The 13,181-nt window shown below is 46.3% G+C and overlaps 1 protein-coding gene across 1 annotated transcript in view; it reads left to right on the top strand.

Annotated features, from left to right (window-relative positions):
• LOC146341064 (acid-sensing ion channel 2) overlaps positions 1-13,181 on the top strand; it is a 598,108-nt gene that overhangs the window by 96,131 nt on the left and 488,796 nt on the right. The window lies entirely within an intron of this gene.

The following is a 13,181-nucleotide window of genomic DNA, read 5'->3' as shown; positions in this document are numbered from 1 at the left end:
TGAGACACCTAATTTCCTTAGCTTTATGGCCTAGAAACGTGCGTTTAAAATAAAACACAATTATAATTATATTTATTTGTTTGAGTGATTGTAATGATATAGATAAGGAACTAAAAGGAGATCTAATTATGTGTACAACTTCCTCATTTTCTTCTGTTATTATCTGGCGCTGCTTTTCTTCAATTCCCTCCTCTCTCTTCCTCTTCTCTGCTGTTGAATTTAGACTGCAAGCTCCCCAGAATAGGAACCCATCCATTTTAGTTTAAATTTTTTTTTTTTTAAAGGATTACTAAGGCGGACAGGGACATGATAGAGGTTCATAAAATTTTGCATGGTGTGGAGAACAGTGGTAGATATTATTTTTCGTCCTCTCCCATAACACTAGAACTTAAATTAATCACAATAAAATTAACTGGTAGACTTAGGACAGTCAAAAGAAAGTAAAACTTTATATCACATATAATTAAGTTACAGTATTTGCTGCTAGAAGAAGTGATAGTGGTCACTAGTTGAGGTGGTTTTAAAAAGAGATTAGACAAATTTGCAACAGTTATGGTTATCAATGGTTATTGGTCTGGATGACTAAATAGAACCTCCAGGTTTAGAGGCAGTATACCTCTGAGAACAAATGGAGAAAGGCTATTGCCTTCATGCCCATGTCCTGCTTGTGAGATTTCTGGAGGCATCTGGTCACTGTGGGAAGAAGCATGCTGGACTGTATGGATTTTGGTCCGATTCAGCAAGGCTTTTATTTTATTAGGTCACTCTGCAAAGTGCGATGTGCTTGGTGGTGTTAGACCTTACACAGAGAGGTACAGTCTATGTTCTGTTATGCTTGTGGCAGTGAAGCCTCTAAAACTGTTTGGCTGAGCAGGTGTGATAGCATCGAGCGTTCATAAGCATATCAGAGTGTTTGCAGTTCTGTTTCTGTGAGAGAAGGGTAAATTGGCAGTTTTGCTGGGATTAAAACTTCACCTAGGCACCCGGGACAAGGATGGCTTTGAGGGCAGACCGAGGACTGAGAAGATGTACCAGAAAGTTAAGGGGCAGAGAGAACCTAGAGGGAAGGTGGATGGTTTTATACTTTACATGATGTATTTTAATGGTGTTTTAAATTTTGTGCACTGCCTAGTGAGCCTCGGCTATGGGGTGGTATAGAAATATAATAAACGAAATGAAGGTGCAGAATATGCAACAGATTATGAAAGAAGAACCTGGGGGAAGGGCAGGGAAGACAGGGAAGTGAGACAATTCCTGAACTGCAAGTTTTCCGTCTGCATTAAGGCTGAGATTGTTAGGATGCTGAATTCTGTGCCCAGTAGTAAATCCAGTACTTGTGATCATGGGTGTCCACACGAATTTTTCCTCTGGGGGAGAGCTGCAGTAGTTCACGCAGCACGTTGTGGTTGTAGTTCGCGCACACCTGTGAACTTTCATTCTGTGTGTGCTTTGTTGCTTAGCATCACATTCCATGACATTAAGACACCTAAACAGAATAGTAGAAGATCCTGGGAATGGAACGGCACTAATGCAGAAAAGTGTTATATTCAAGAAGCATCATGAACTCCAACAAAAGGTTATTTGGAGTGAGAGATGAAAACACACACACATAGGAACAAGAGAAAAACACACACCAAACGCACAAACACAGTTGAGCTGTCTTAAGCATATCATATTGGATATTTCATGGCGTCACTGCCCTTATCTTAACATTGAGAACTTCACATGGCTTGTCCTGGAATAATTTCCTTCATTTAGGAAACATTGATGAACGTTCTCTGTTGTCAGGGTGGAAACTGAGCCAATAGAACCCCAGAGCAGTTCGGATTCTGAGGAGGATCAGCAATCTGTGGAAGAGGAGCCAGCTCATCCCTCACAGGCACAGCAGCTGGCAGAGATTCCTCCTGCCAGCATTCCTGAGATAGATAGTGATCCTAGCAGTGAGAAAGTGTGGGAGGGGGGCTTGCTAGATGCTCGATGCAGACGCAGGGAGCGACGAGCGATGGAGGGCGTGGAAAGGAGGTGTAGCGCCCGTTTGGCACGCAAGCAAAGGCTGCCTCCCGTGGACCCAAGGGAAAGAGGGAGGATCTCTCCCTAGCCCATAAGTTCAAGGTCTTCAAGTGATTCTCCTTCAAATGGGGATCAACTGCCTACTCGGAGCATAAGCTACTCTGCTGTTCATTGCTTAGTTGCTGGTGATTAGCATCTGAAAGAGTCATTAAGTTGTAAAAGGATTAAAGCCTTGAAAAGAATCCTTTCGTCTGTGTCTTGAGTTGGCTATTGGAGTGTATTGAGAGAGGTCGCTAGGGCGCTCCTGACATCTGTAGCCCTCCCCCAACCAGGTGCCCTCCAGATGTTTTAGATGACAACTCCCAGCATTCTTGACTATTGGCTGTGCTGGGAGTAGAAGTCCTAAACATCTGGAGGGCACCAGATTGGGGGATCTCTAAGAATAGCAGTCGAGTCTGTGGGGAGTGTCTTTAGCAGTGGGAGGAGAAATGGGATTGCTCAACCAAGGTTTAGGGTTCTAGAGGAGCATCAACTTTACTTTTCACATTGCTATCAGCCACTTTTTACATCATCTAACAATACAACTTTTGCATGGATTGAATTTTGAGTGGCAGTAATGATTTTCGGAATTGCGTATTTTTTCCTGGAACTGCACATTTTGTGTATGGTTGCACATTTTTTGAAAGCCCTGATGACACCAGAGAGCAGGTCCACCATTTCTGGTAGAACTGGTGACTGAGGAGCGACAAGGCCTGGGCACTATATTGTCAGGGAAATCGTGGTCCAAAAGACTGGAGGTCACACATATTCGGAGGATTTGGTAACACATGTTATTCATGCATGAGGTTGTTCTCCTGAGAGAGGAACAACAACTCCAAAACGGTGGCACACATATACAGTATATACATATAAGAGGCGGCCTTTGGGCGGGGCGGTTCCGCCTTCGCCTCCACACAAGGATTACACAGCCAATAGCAACATTTGGCGGCAACTTACAACCAATCATCTTAAGATAACACAACAAAGGTTCTGCACATGCTCAGTAGACCTTACTTACGTGAGCATGATGATGTCATCATGACTCTTGGCGCATACGCAATAGTATCTGTTATCAGTGACTTGAGTACTTCAAGACACTTCCTTACATGAACACAATAGAATTGCGAATGTACTTTGTCCATCTCCAGCTACTGGAGATAGTCTCTTACTGTTCTCCCACAGAGGCTTGTTTGCTTGTGTGAAGTATTTTTATCCTGTCCCTCAGCCAAAAAGGTTTGCAGAGCGGCTTACATATAGTCAGTAAAACAAGATAGCCCCTGCCCACAGGCTGACAATTGAATTGAATCCTTTGCTAACATGATCTGGAGAAATCAGCAAGGTGAAGCTTTCCAGGGCATGGAGATAAGCATTACCACTTGCTGAAAACTAAATATCAAGCTGCTTTTAAGGGCACAGGAGCCGGTTGAGAAATTGGCAACCCCTTACCTTAGAGCAGGGACACACTGACTTCCTATGCCCTTCTAGTTTTTTACTGCTTCTCCCACAATAGCTACCGAGATAGGTACACATGGCCTCTGAGAAATTTGTATATCAGGTCTACTCCTCTGTTGTTTCTCAGTGGGTAGACCTGGTGTCTGAACAATGTCTTCCTGCTCACAGCTGAAACCCTCAATTCTTTTCCTGAGCCATTTCACCTCTGGCCATTACAGGATGAAGGGCATGGTTAATATTGTGTGTGTCTGTCTGTCTGCATGCACGTGACCTGTTCAGTTTGCAGTCCACTCCTAGGCTCTACTTTGTAGGCAACACACAGTAGATTCAGGTTCTTTCACTACAGGGTTATTTATTACTACAACATATGAGAAAACACTAACTTCTGAGGAGCTCCATAGCACACTGTTGCAGCTCCAGGGCCTGTGCTGAGAGAGAGATCGGGAAAGGCTCCACTCTGGCCTCCTGCAAGAGCTAAAAATGGGAGGTTCTTTTAAAGCTATATCCACACACAAACAACTCCCTGTAGTCCTTAATAAATGGCAGTGCTGCTACAATCAACTTTGCAGCCCCATCTGCATTTCCCTAGAACACCAGCACACCAGGAGACTGGATAACTACACTGAATTACGCTGCAAAGTTGTCTTACACTATTCTAAACCCGTAGCCCTGCAAAATGGGAAAAACAATACTGGGCTACTTTGCAGGACTGGTGTGATCCACACTTTCTCATCCACAGCCCCACCTCCTGCAATATGGGTATAACAATGATGAACTTTATTTCCACACGTTGTCAGGGTATTATTTTTTATGTTTATAAACTCAGAAAAAATGATTAACAAGACCCGAGTTAGAAAGATCACAAATTCCTGTCTTTGCTGCTGCCTTTTGTTTTTTGGTAGACGTGCTACTGCCCAAAGTCAGCTACGCTAAGACTCCTGGATTTCTAATTTGCTTTTTATGAGGCTGCAGTTACTTCCTAACAGGGAAACTGCCTAACAGGCTTAACACACCCAGAAGTGTTAACACATACGGATAGCGGGTGTATTACTAATTTCTATGACAATCGTTCATTGGCTAAAAATACTGAAAGCTGGGAGCAGTCTTAGTTTCTCACAAAATGAATGGGCAGAATACCGGCTGCACATTTTGCCTCGTATCCTGGGTTCTGCAAGGGCTAGATACTTTTAAAGAAAGCTGTGAGTCGAGATTATGGGTGGGGGAAACTGTACTCCTTGTCTCTTCCTGTAAAGGCCCATGCTTGTGATTTATTATGGAATATACACAAATATATAGTTGCAATTTTCAGAAGTAATTTACTTTGAGCATCTCTACACCAGCCTAAAATCCCGCATTTAAAATGGGGCTTTCTGCTTCCATTTTAAATGCAGGATCATGACGGACTCCCTTTACACACACTTCCTCTCCCCCTTTCCCCATCTTTTCCACCCTTATATGAGTCCATATGTTTCACTGGTCTAGCCTTCTTGGTGGCTGCCCCAAGGCTCTGGAACTCCCTTCCCAGGGAGGCGAGAGTGGCACTCTCCTTGATTTGTTTTCACAGGCATATAAAAACTTCTTTGTTCTGGCAGGCCTTTGGGGATAGCTAGTCTGGACCTGTGAATACAATTTTAATATTATTGATGATTTAATTATATTTTTTAACTTTTGTATACTTTTATTTATACTTCTATTTATAGGTTTCAATTGTACAAGTTTTGATGTTGTAAAGCTGCCTTGTGTCCCAGTATTGGGAAAAAGGTGGGATATAATAATAATAATAATAATAATAATAATAATAATATCTCCTCTTATTGTGGCTTTTCCTTTTTCATTGAGGGAACTCAAGCGGAACAAGCTGTAATTTGATAGCTCATTGGGCTTCTCTACACAGAGCTTTTATCCTGCTATTGAAATTGGTTACTAACAGAAGTCTGTGGGTCCTTTAGATGATGGAGTCAACCTCCAGGGTGTCTCCTGTGCTAAATTACCTTTATTCCATTTGTAAAAAGATTGGAGTTAATGAGCTATCAAATTATAGTGCCTGAGTTTCACTTGAGTTCCTTCCATGACAAGAGGAAAACTAGGGATGTACGAAAGTCACTTACCTTTTGCGGATTATGTTGATGGGGCGGGGAGGTGCTCCATCCCTCCCCCCGGAATCCTGGATGGGGGGGGAGGCGCTCCGTTCCTCCCCCCCCCCCGGAATCCTGGCCGGCTGGCCGTGCTCTGCAGGGATTCTGCGGAGCCGCTGGCCGACTTCGCCAGCAGCCAGACATCCGGCCGCTGGCTAGCAGGGACGCAAATGGCGGCGGCCGTAGCCGCCGCCGTTTGCGTCCCTGCAGTCAGCCGTGATAGGCTACGTAAACATTTACGTAGCCTATCACGTTGTTTTTTTTTTTTTAAACCTAGCCATGATAGGCTACGTAAATCTTTACGTAGCCTATCACGCCTTTTTTTTTAAACTGGAAATGGCGGCGGCAGCAGCCGGTCGGAAGACTGGCCGCCGCCGCCACCAAACCACCGCCGCCGTCAGGAAGATCCGCCTCAGGTAAGTCTCGTCCCAGGCGGGGGGGGGGGGCAGACCGTTCCGCCACCGATTTCGGGGGGCCGAATGCGCTGGCATTCGGCCTCCCCAAGATCCGTGGCGGAATTCTCTGACATCCCTAAGGAAAACTCGCAATAAGAGCTAGACCACAGCTCCATCTAGTAGCTGTATAATGAAACATATGGAAGACTCAGATAAGGGGGAAAAGGAGAGGGAAAGGAAGCACAGGTAAAGGTGTCTGTCATGATACTGCATTTAAAACGGAAGCAGAAAGCCCCGTTTTAAATGTGGGATTTTAGGCTGGTGTAGAGATGCTCATTATCTCCAATCTTTTAAAAAATGGAATAAAGGTCATTTAGTGCAGGAGATGCCTTGGGGGCTGACGTCATCTAAAGGACTGGCAAATGTCTGTGAGTGAGCAATCTCAATAGCAGGATAAAAGCTCTGTGTAAAGAAGCCCTTTGTGTTCCTCAGTGCTGAACTTTAAACTCATATCTTCACAATAATTGCATTCTACCTGCAAATTCCAGCATACTTTCCCCCAGAATTGATGTTTTGGAAAACACTGGCCTCTCGACTCTCCTTCTGTCATGAAAATGGCCCATTTGCACTAACCCTTTGATGCTTATCTGTTAACCTGTTTCTGATCTGTAAAAGGAACATGGGCAGTGAACTACGTCAACATCGTTGTGTTGTAGCTGTTTTTTCAAAACCCAGGAGAGTTCTTCATTATCTGTGTCCTCCGGGCTGAACCACTGAGCCATTTTTATGGCACTTATGATCATTTATAGAACACTTTGTGGAGTGCAAAGGGCCTAATAAATGTTGCTTTGTTCATCTTAATAATGTGTTGAGGAAGGGCACTTAACATTCTCATTTTAGAGATGAGATGGAGGAAGATTGGGAGGGAGTGGTCCAAGGACTCACAAGAACCTTGGAGAAGAGGAGAGAATAATTGAACCTAGGTGTCTGTCAGACTCAGCTAGGATCAGGGGATGTGGATGCAAGAGTGATTCTATCACCAGAAATATACCTGCAGTCTGTAATAGTTTTTAGAGCAAGCCATACCTCAAGGCTTTTATGTGGGCCAGGAGTAATGCATGCCCCACTTTGATCCGTTGTTGTAAAGAGGCTTCATCTCGCTCTGGGGTCTCTGTGATGCCCATGGGCACCAGTGTGTCATGCCGCCCTCCAGCACCATCTTTATTTGGGTTCAACAGAGTGGCTTTGTTCTTTGGAGCTCAGATCCCACGTCTGTCTTCTACTTAGATCCCACGTCTGTCTTCTACTTAGATTCCTGGGCAAGTTGTTTTTATTTTAGTCTCACCAGCAGCCATTTTATGAATAAGCAAGTCCGTCGCAATGCAGCCATTTTGTGAGAGTGCCCACCACATTCCCTCAAAATTCCAGATGTGCCCACTGACCTGAAAGGGTGTGCCCCTCCTTTGGCCAGAACTGGGCGATGAAGGGGGTGGAACTGCATGCAGCCCTCGGCCTAATTTCAAACCCCCTCTGCAAACAATCAGTTCATACCTCTGGCAAGAGCAAGCCATCCCTCAGCCACCAGCCTGCTAGGTGGACAGAGAAAGGGAGGGAGATAGAAAAGGGGATATCTGAAAGAGGGCCCGCTGCTGGCAGGCAGCCCCCAGTTACCCCTAAGGGAACATGGTTCTTGACAGGGCAAATATTTTTGCACCACTGGTGTAAAGACTGAATCCCTGCCTGCTCCCCAGGTCCAGGAGCTGCTCTACGGCTCTCTCAGTTCCATGAGTAATTTGCTCCCACACAGCAATACTCTACTGAGTGGGTGTATGTTGAATTGCAGTGCTGAACTGAAAGGGAGAGCCAGGTGGCGTAAGAAGAGCCTTGTTGGATCAGAACAAAAGTCCGTCTAGTCTAGTATCTGGTAGCGGCCAGCCTGATGCTACGGGGAGGTCCACAGGGTGTAAAGGCAATAGCCTTCTTCCACCTCCTTGTCTGATCACTGGTCCTGAGGCAGGGCATTGTCCTGCTCTAGACCGAGTCTTGGTTCTTTGCAAGGAAATACAGGGAGTGATGCAGCAGAGTAGCCAAGTTGGCAAGCAAATGGTCAAGCACACAGGTTTCAGTCCAAGGCGGTTTAGGCTAAGGCAGGAGTGTCAAAATCCAGGCAGAGGTCAGAACTCAGGCAGTCAGGCAGGCAACAAGGATCAGGCAGCAGCAGGAGTGGTCAAGGTAACAAGCAAGAGGTCAGACACAGTAAATCAGTCAGGAACCTTACGCAGTCCAGAAGCAGAGCCGTTAGGCAGCCCAGAAGGCCAGGAATCATAGAATCATAGCATAGTAGGTGTCAGGGTGGACACTGAGCCCATAGAACCTCAGAGCAGTTCTGATTCTGAGGAGGAACAGCTATCTGTGGGAGAGGAGCGCGCTCATCCCTCCCAGGCCCTGCAGCTGGCAGAGACTCCTCCTGCCGGCATTCCAGACATAGATAGCGGTCCTGGGAGTGAAAGAGCGTGGGAGGAGGGCTGGATGGATGCTTGATGCAGACGCAAAGAGCGACGAGCTATGGAGGGTGCGGAAAGGAGGCGTAGCACCCGTTTGGCGTGCAAGCAACGGTCGCGTCCAGAGGACCCAAGGGAAAAGGGGAGGGACTCTCCCTAGCCCATAAGTTCAGGGTCTGCAAGTGATTCTCGTTCAAACGGGGACCAACTGTTTCCAACCCGGGGCATAGGTTACACTGCTGTTCATAGCTTAGTCGCTGGTGATAGAGTTATTAAGTTGTAAAAGGAATAAAGCCTTGAAAAGAATCCTTTGTCTGTGTCTGGAGTTGGCTACTGGAGTAGACTGAAAGAGGCTGGCTAGGGCCCCCTGACAGTAGGGTTGGAAGGGGCCTATAAGACCATCGAGTCCAACCCCCTGCTCAGTGCAGGAATCCAAGTCAAAGCATCCCTGACAAGCGGCTGTCCAGCTTCATCATGAATGCCTCCAGCATGGGAGAGCCCACTAACTCCCTAGGTCATTGGTTCCATTGTTGTATTGCTCTAACAGGAAGCAGAGCAGCAACCATAGGGCATGGTTCAGGAGTCAAGGTACACAGCAGAGGCTGGATGGGCCAAGTTGTTCCACCATTGGCTGGGTTTCTAGTGAAGGCTTTTCAGCCCAAAGCCAGCCGGACCCCTCCCAGAGCTTAGCTGCAGTAATCAGAGCTCCTGTTCCAGAGCCTACTCCTGAGGAGTTCCTTTCTGAGGAGACCTTTTCTGGAGGCAAGCACTCCTTCACACAGGAGCCCTACTAGCCTGTTGCTTGAGGCGACGATGCTCCTGGGGATCAGGGGGTGGCTCAGCCTCTGCCTCCGAGGCAGAGTCCCTTTCTCCTGACAGGGATGGCCCTGCAACCACCTCCCCCAAGGGCTCAGGCTCCTGTGGGTCTGGTGGCAGCCCCTGGCCTGGGGTACCCTGGGCTGCTGGGGCCTCTAGCTCCTCCTCTGAGGAGGACTCCTCCAGTTGGGGCATGACAGGCATCCTGTTTTGAGGATTTCTGCAGCAGTTTGCCTGTACTGTTTTTGACAAAACAACAAAAACAAATGGATGATTTCAATGCAGTGCGAGCCTTCTCTGCTTTGGATGCCTGGTGAAGAGGCCGTGCAGTTTGCTTTGGCATGCATCCAAATTCCAGGGTACCATGCCACTCCCCACAGCAGGTGTCACTAGATTGACATACGTTCCACATAATGGAAATCTTCTAACAGGAGTGTCATGAGTGACAAATGTCTCAGTGATTCCGAGAACTTGTGCAAGAACTACTTATTGCCATGTCCCTTGAATATTTCAGTACAGCTGAGCTCGAGTACAGAAGGCATTGAGTCTTAATTTTAGCACTCATTGCTGTTTGCTCTGAAAAAGGTTGTCAGTATTTTCCTCCATTACAGGGGTGTTGAACCTCCTTCTGCCCGAGGGCTGAATTCCATTTCAGAGAAGCTCTCTGGGGCTGCATTTCAGTAGTGGGTGAGGCTGAAGGCAAAATGGTCAGAGCCAAAAACACCAGTATATTTCAGCTTAAAGCTTTTACTGGCTGTAAATAAGCCTCAGGAGAAGCATTTCAATCTTCTGGAATGGGGGGAAATGGCACAAAAGTTGGGAAACTACCAAATGATCAGTGGCTGGAGAAAAGGGGGTGGAGCCAGGGGAAGGAGGAGGTGTGGCCATCTGGGAGAACCCCAGGAGGACTGGATGTGGCCCCTGGGACTGAGATTCTGCACCCCTGATCTATTATTCTCTTGTGGTTTGTGAACCATCTGAAAGTTAGTGCAGCTCAGTTCAGCAGTGGTCTGTGAGCCTGAGCCATAGCTTTGAGAATGGCTTATGTAGGACTTCGGTCATTTTGTGAAACAAGATTGTATTACAGCATAAATACTGGGAGCAACAGCAGCATCACTCCTTTGCTGCCTCTTGGTTAATGTGAGAAGCCGGGGACCGTGTGGGAGGAGGCTTCCCTGTGGCTCCTTTCCGCACATGAACCCAGTTTTCCAAGGGTTGTTGGAATGCTGGCATGGGTAGGAGCTGTGACATGGGCTCCTCCCACCGTACAGGGCTTCTTGCATCATCAAGTGACTTGGGAAAGAGCAGCATTGCAGTCACTGCCACGCCACTGCCAAGGTAACGTGAGAACCCAGTCTTATTCACCTTCCAGTGTAAGGATTTATGTGTTCACAGGCCCCTGCCCCCGCTGTGACATTCAGAAAGACCTCTCCGTGAGCAATGCCCCTATCAAGAATTAATTGACTCTCCGACAAGCTGTGAACATGGAACTCAATGAGATACATTCCGGATCTGTTTGGCTGGTGAAGATTGAGCACCTCTTTCCAGGATAAATCTTGTCACAGTGCAATTAGCAGAGCAGCGCACAAGCAATTGTTGTATAACTGAATTTTCATTAATATACTCTGCTCGCCTTCTCCATCTCCGTGCACAAAATATTTTGCCGCTGTTTTCCTTGAGTATGAGTTTGCTTAAGGACAATGATGAACTTCTTGGCTAATATATAGGAATTTTTTATATATATATTTTGAAAGCATCTGATTAGCTATCATGTTTTAAATGCTAGTTATGGCCTCAAGCATTCATCCAGCAATTATGAGGACAGGGAGGTAATTTGTATATGTTTATACTCACATAATTATTATGACTTAACTACACTGCAGGCAAATCCATCTCCTTATTCAGCAAGGCTCCCAAAAGTTCTGCTTGTGGTATACTGAGGTGTAAGATACTTGAGAGGATATTACTTTTCCTGATGACTTTCTGAAGACAGCTAAGGCTAGAACGTGAAGTGACCAGGGCTTAATTTGAGCCACAGTCTAGCCTTGGAAGCCGCTGTGAACAGCAGCGTTCAGTTGTATCCATGAGACTTAAGTTGGACTAACATTGCATATAACCCTTGTTGTTCTTTATTCGGTCAGTCGCTTCTGACTCTTCGTGACTTCATGGACCAGCCCACGCCAGAGCTTCCTGTCGGCCGTCGCCACCCCCAGCTCCCCCAAGGTCGAGTCTGTCACCTCCAGAATATCATCCATCCACCTTGCCCTTGGTCGGCCCCTCTTCCTTTTGCCTTCCACTTTCCCTAGCATCAGCATCTTCTCCAGGGTATCCTGTCTTCTCATGATGTGGCCAAAGTACTTCAGTTTTGCCTTTAATATCCTTCCCTCAAGTGAGCAGTCTGGCTTTATTTCCTGGAGTATGGACTGGTTTGATCTTCTTGCAGTCCAAGGCACTCTCAGAATTTTCCTCCAGCACCACAGTTCAAAAGCATCTATCTTCCTTCGCTCAGCCTTCCTTATGGTCCAGCTCTCGCAGCCATAGGTTACTACAGGGAATACCATTGCTTTAGCTATGCGGACCTTTGTTGTCAGTGTGATGTCTCTGCTCTTAACTATTTTATCAAGATTTGTCATTGCTGTCCTCCCAGGAAGTAAACGTCTTCTGATTTCCTGGCTGCAGTCAGCGTCTGCAGTACTCTTTGCGCCTAGAAAGACAAAGTCTGTCACTGCCTCCACGTTTTCTCCCTCTGTTTGCCAGTTATCCATCAAGCTGGTTGCCATAATCTTGTTTTTTTTTAGGTTTAACTGCAACCCAGCTTTTGCACTTTCTTCTTTCACCTTCGTCATGAGGTTCCTCAGCTCCTCCTCGCTTTCAGCCATCAAAGTGGTATCATCTGCATATCGGACACTGTTAATGTTTCTTCCAGCAATTTTAACTCCAGCCTTGGCTTCATCAATAAATATAACAATAAATTATAATCAGTATAACCCTATGTGGGTGCATAAGGACAAGAATCTCTGAGCATGCAGAGTGACATTTCTTCTCTGCCAGCCACAGCTAATGCACGCACATCTTAGTCCAGAAGGCACAGCTTCCGCGCCAAAGGGTTTGGCTTCCTGATTGGATTGAGCTCCTTCATGAGTAAGGACTTGGGAAGGGTAGTTTTGCTTCTGCTTAGCGAGCAACCTCATTGGCTTTTCCTACTTCCACAGCAGTAGCTGCTGCAAGGACAGCTGCATGTTTGTTTCTCTGAACATTCAGGGACTGTTGCAGCAAGAGGCTGGCTCTTGCATGTATTTGTAGTTGTGGGTGTAGGGGAGCGAAGCAAGTAGAGACAGTCTCTTGCAGACACTTGTTGGTCTTGTAGCTTTTGGAATATTGATGGGAGAGGATCACATCAAAAAAGGTGCAAGCTAAGGGTTAATTTGTTCTTGGGGTTTGTACAGCTCTGGATGCATCAGAGAGCCTTGGGTGCAAACACATGTCACAAGGGAGAAGGGTCTGCCTAGCGGTCAGGTGGAGCCAAAGAAATTTCCCTTTTAGCTGGGGTTTCTTGCATATAAAAAGATTAACATGTTCAGTATGTTCTGTAGTAGTTGTGGTTGCATTCTTTTAGAAGCCTGGCCTGATTTGCTCTGCTGTTTGTACTTCTGACTGCTTAGCTAAAGGACTATCACTTTATGACTCAGTAAAGTTTGCCAAGTGCTTCACTTTCTAGATTCAGTCTGTTTTATTCAGCTGCTTCTGCTAACAGCAGCCTCCACTTTTAACTATACCCATTTGGATCACCCCTCCCATCTGTGGCTCTGCTTTTTCTTTAAAGAAGTAGGTAT

The sequence above is a fragment of the Heloderma suspectum genome, chromosome 6, assembly GCF_057233095.1.
Source record: "Heloderma suspectum isolate Gila_16-S chromosome 6, 16-S_ref, whole genome shotgun sequence".
Lineage (NCBI taxonomy): Eukaryota > Metazoa > Chordata > Lepidosauria > Squamata > Helodermatidae > Heloderma > Heloderma suspectum.
The sequence above is the reverse complement of the archived record's forward strand: the minus strand, read 5'-3'. Positions and strand labels throughout refer to the sequence as shown.